Here is a 6,000-nt window from a genome sequence, read left to right on the forward strand (position 1 = left end):
CGATTACTAGCAATGAAATTAAATCAGTAATCCAAAAACTCCCAACAAATAAAAAAGCCTACGACCACATGGCTTCACAGATGAGTTCTACCAAACATTTAAAGAACAGTTAGTACCTCTTCTTCTCAAACTGTTCCAAAAAATTTGAAGAAGGATAAGTTCCAAATTCATTCTATGAGGCCAGCATTACCAGGATAACCAAACCAGATAAAGACACTACAAGAAAAGAAAACTATAGGCCAATATCTCTGATGAACATAAATACAAAAATCCTCAACAAAATATTAGCAAACTGAATTCAAAAGTAAATTTTAAATATTATTTACCACAATCAAGTAAGATTTATCCCAGACATGCAAGGTTAAATAATCACAAATCAATAAATGTAACACACCACATTAACAACAACAAAAAAAAGGATAAAAACCATTTGACCGTATAAATAGATACAGTAAAAGAATTTGACAAAATAAACATCCACTTATGATAAAAACTCTCAACAAACTTGGTTTAGAGGGAACAAATATCTTAACATAATAAGGACCATATATAACAAACCCACAGCTAGCATCATTCTTAATGGGGAAAAACTGGAAGCTTATCCTCCAAGATCAAAAAAAAAAAAAAAAAAAAAAAGACAAATATGTCAACTCTCACCACTTTTATTCAACATAGTACTTGAAGTCCTAGCTGCAGGAAGGAAGGAAATAAATTGGTTAGGGAGAAGTAAAACTGTCACTATTTGGCATATGACATGATAGTATATATAGAAAACCTTTAAAATTCCACCAAGAAACTTACAAGAACTGATAAATGATTTTAGTAAAGTTTCAGGATACAAAATTTATATATATATAAATCTGTAGCATTTCTATACTAGTAGCAGAAACAGAAATTAAGAAAACAATGCCATTTACTATTACACAAAAAATAAGAAAATATCTAGGAATAAAATAAACCAAGAAGATGAAAGACCTCTACTCTGAAAAATTATGACATTGATGAAAGAAATTGAAGACAACCAAACAAATGGAAAAATGCCACTCATGGATTGGAAGAATTAGTATTATTAAAATCTCCATACCACTTAAAGCATCTACAGATTCAATATAATCCCTATCAAAATACCAATAGCATTTTTCACAGAACTAGAACAAATAATTCTGAAATTTGTATAGAACCACAAAGGACCTCAAAGAGCCAAAGCAATCTTGAGAAAGAAGAACAAAGCTGGAGGTATCACAATCCCAGATTTCAAGATATATACAAAGTTAGAGTAATCAAAATAGTATGGAACTGACAAAAAGATTCATATATCAATAGAACAGAACAAAGAGCCCAGAAATAAACTCACATGTATATGGTCAATTTTTTGTCAACAACAAAAAAAGGCAAGAATATACAATGGGGAAAAGATAGTCTTTTTGGTAAATGATACTGGGAAAACTGGATAGCTACATGCAAAATAATGAAACTGGATCACTTTCTTACACCATACACAAAAGTAAACTCAAAAGGGATTAAGTAACTATGTGACACCTGAATATGACACTTAAAACTCCTAAAAGCAAACATAGGCAATAATCTCTTGGACATCAGTCATAGGAACATTTTTCTGAATTTGTCTCCTCACTTAAGGAAAAAAAAGCAAAAATAAGCTATTGAAACTAAACCAAAATAAAAAGTTTTTGCAAAATGAAGGAAATCATCAACAAAATGAAAACGCAACCTATTGAATGGGAGAAGATATTTGCAAAATATGTATCTAATAAGGAGTTAATATCTAGAATATATAAAGAATTCAGATAGCTCAACACCAAAAAACAAAACAAACAAATTAAAAAAAACACACAAAAATTTCAGTTTAAAAACGGGCAGAGAAGTCAGAGTGCTAAAATACGCAAATCAGAGGACTCTAGGTGCTGGCAAGGATGCGGAGAAATGGGCACCCTCCTACACTCTTGGTGGGAATGTAAACTGGTACAGCCCCTCTGGAAAACAGTGTGGAGGTTCCTCAAAAAATTAACAATAGAACTCCCCTCTGACCCAGCAATAGCACTGCTAAGAATTTACCCAAGGGATACAGAGTGCTGATGCACAGGGGCACATGGACCCCAATGTTCATAGCAGCACTCTCAACAATAGCCAAAACATGGAAAGAGCCTAAATGTCCATCAACGGACGAATGGATCAAGAAGATGTGGTTTATCTATATGATGGAATACTCCATGGCAATGAGAAAGAATGAAATCTGGCCATGTGTAGCAACGTGGATGGACCTTGAGGGTGTTATGCTGAGCAAAATAAGTCAGGCAGAGAAGGACAGATACCATATGTTTGCATGTATAGGAGGATTAGAAGGAACTTAACGGAAGATCGTGGGGGAGAAGAAGGGGAAAAATAGTGGGGGAGAGGGAGGGAGGCAAACCATGAGAGCCTCTTGAATGCCGAGAACAAACTGAGGGCAGATTGGGTGGGGGGAGGGGAACAGGAGTGATGGGCATGGAGGAGGGCACTTGTGGGGATGAGCACTGGGTGTTGTATGGAAACCAACTTAACAATAAACTATTTTTTTTAATAAATAAATAAATAATAAAAATAAAAATGGGCAGAGGACCTGAATAGACATTTTTCCATAGAAGACATACAGATGGCTATCACACATGAAAAGATGCTCTACATCACTCATCATCAGGGAAATACAAATCAGAACCACAATGAGATACCACCTCACACCAGGCAGAAGGGCTATCATAAATGGCACGGTCTCTTAAATTTCATTTATAAATAAGTGTCTATTGCTAGTATGTAGAAATATAATTGACTTTTGTATTTGTATATTGACCTGTATTACTGCAAAAGTCAACTATTAGCTTTTTCCTTTTGTACTGTCAATGTTTACGCTTATGCCATTTGTGAATAAAGAGAGTTTATTTTGTCCTTCTAGTCTTCTTCTTCTCCTGGCTAGGGCCTCCAGCACAATGTTGGACAGAAGTGATGAGAGTGAGTAGAAAGGAAAAAAGAGGTAATGCCATTTATGATGGCATCAAAAAATATCAAGTATGTAGGAAGAAGTCCAGTGACATGTTGGAGCCAACTTCTACCTGCACATGACAGCCAATTGAGCACATTTACATTCATTTCCTACTGTAGCATAACAAATTAGCACATACACAACACCTGTGTATTACACAGTTCTGAAAGTCGGAACTTTGCACAGTGTGGCTGGGTTCTCTACTCAGGGTCTCTCAAGGCCAAAACCAAGTTGTCAGTGGGCTGAGTTCTTATCCGGAGGCCCTGGAGGAAAATGCACTTCCAACCTCATTTCATTGTTGGCAGAATTCAGTTTCTTGCAGAATTCAGTTGTAGGAATGAAGTTCCCATTTTCTTGCTGGCTGTCGGTCAGGGGCACTCTAAGCAATTCAAGATCAGGTGCATTCCTTCCCATACGGCCCCCCCCCAGCAACAGATAATTTCTTCCACATCAAATTTCTCTAGTGCTTCATATCTCTAACTTTCTTTCTAGTGAACACGCACAAAAAACTCTCTACTTTTAAAGTGCTCATGTGACTTTGTCACACTCATCCAGATAATGTCCCAACCTAAGGTCAGACGTGCCACATAACTTAGTCACAGAAAAACCCATCATCTTCATGGTCCTTGGTCCTATGGGACTTTGCAGGCCACATAAACAAGAAAGAGGGTAATCTTGGGAAACATTTTAGAATCCCACCCAACACAGCCTGCCCTCTGGACCTTAATGCAAAAATACATTTACCTCTTCCAACTCAAAGTCCAAATTCTCATGTAAATCTTATCAACCCAAGTCCAAAATCTCATCATATAAAATATCTAATCAGGTGTGGATGAGACTCCTAGGTGAAATCCATCAGTACAGCTCCAAGGCATATTTTACTCTCCAACTGTGGGCCTGTGAAACTAGAAGCTGTAATGTGCCCTAATATTCCCATCATACAATTGTGGGACAACTATAGGTTAATAGTTACATGTATTCTGGTTCAAAAAAGGGAGAAATGCAAAGTAAAAAGTAGTCACCAGTCCAGAACAGTTTTGTAATCCTGCCAGGCAAACACCAGCCGGAGGTCCTTGATTGGGCTTCATGGCCTGAGAATTACCCTCTATGGCTCTTGGCTCCACCCTCCCAGTTATCCTTCATGAAAGACAGCCTGTTTGCAAAAGGCGTTGTGTCCTTTAGACAAAAGCCACATCCACATATTATTTCAAGATAATCACTTCTCTATCTTGGACTTCCATTGAGATGGTCTAAGCTTCCCAGAAGCCCTCTGGCTTGAGGAGACCCATGAGGAGTTCCCTTAACCCCTTAGACTGTGTGGCTGAATACTCTTTCTTCATCTTCCCAGGGCTTCAGCAAAGGGCTTTCCAATACACACAGCCCTTTCTCTGAGACACAAGTACAACAGGTAATCATGACTGAACATCTTTTGCAATCTGGAGAAAGTGAGAATTTTCAAATTCATCCAGTCCTGGTTCCTCTTTGTTTACAGTTCTTCCCTCAATTTTGCTTTCTCTTCTTTCATTTTACCATAAGCAACAAGAAGAAACCAGGGAGTACCTACCTTCAGTACTTTGTTTTGAAATTTCCTTAGCCATGTATGTAAATTCATCTCTTATAGATTCTGTTTTCCACATAACTGCAGACACACTTTTGGTAAGATTTCTTAAGGATAACTCTCCCTCCAATTTCCAATAATATATTCCTTACTTAATTCTGAGCCCTCACCCAGTGTATTCCAAATTCCAGATTTCTATTAATAGTCTGTTCACAGCTAATTTAGGTTTTCTCTAAGGCAATTTAGGATATCTCTATAATGCTCCTCACTTCCTTCTGAGCTCTCACTAGTAGGACTTTTAATATCTATATTTCTATTATCAGTTTGTTCAAGGCAATTAAGGTTTTTAAAAAATCTTTGTCCCCAAAATTCTTTCAGCTTCTGCCAATGAACTGATTCCAAAGTTACTTTCAACACTTTTATTCAGACTTTGAGATGAGTGAATGTTCACAGATAAGGAGTAATAAAAAGAGATTCCATGTGTCCTTTACCCAGTTTCCCTTGATGGTTACATGTTGCAAAATATCACAACTGGATATTGATACATATATAGTCAAGATGCAGAACAGCTTCAACACCAAAGTGCTCCTCGTGTCACCATTTTATACCCACATCCAGCTCCTTCCTCTCTGATCCCTTGGAACTACTAATCTGTTCTCAATTTCCTTAATACTGACATTTCAAGAATGCTATGTAGATGGAGTCATGCAGTATTGAACATTTCAAGATAGACTATTTTTCACATGGCATAATTCCCTGGGAGTTCATCCAACTCGTGGCATGTATCATAGCTCATTCCTTTATTGCACAGTAGTATTCTACAGGATAGATGTACCGTAGTTTGTTTGAAGAACATCTGGGTTGTTTCCATTTGAGAGCTTTTAAAGCTGCTATGAATATTTGTGTACAGTTTTTGTGTGAATATTTTTCATTTCTCTGAAACAAATACTGGAGTGCAACACTGGGTTGCATGGCATGTATGATTAGGTTTTAAGGTACTTGCCAAACTGTTTTTCAGAGTGGCCATTCCATTTTGCATTCCCATATACACATATGAATGATTTAATTTCCCTTCATCCTTGCCAGCATTTGGTATTATCATTATATATATTTTTTTATTTTAGCCATTCTGACAGGTGTGTGATAATATCTCTTTGTTGTTATGGTTTGCACTGACTAATGCATGGGTTGAACATTTTTACATATGGTGGCTTTCCATTTGCATATCTAATTGGCAAAAAGTCTGTTCATGGCATTTGTCCATTTTCTAACTAGATTGTTCACTGTTTAGTTTTGAAAACCATTATATATTCTAGACACTAGTCTTTTCTCAGATATGCGGTTTGCAAATATTTTCTCTTTACATTTTTGTCTTCATAGGATCTTTCACAGAACAAACTTTTTATTT

The sequence above is a fragment of the Hyaena hyaena genome, unplaced genomic scaffold (assembly GCF_003009895.1).
Source record: "Hyaena hyaena isolate Hyena2069 unplaced genomic scaffold, ASM300989v1 scaffold_921, whole genome shotgun sequence".
NCBI lineage: Eukaryota > Metazoa > Chordata > Mammalia > Carnivora > Hyaenidae > Hyaena > Hyaena hyaena.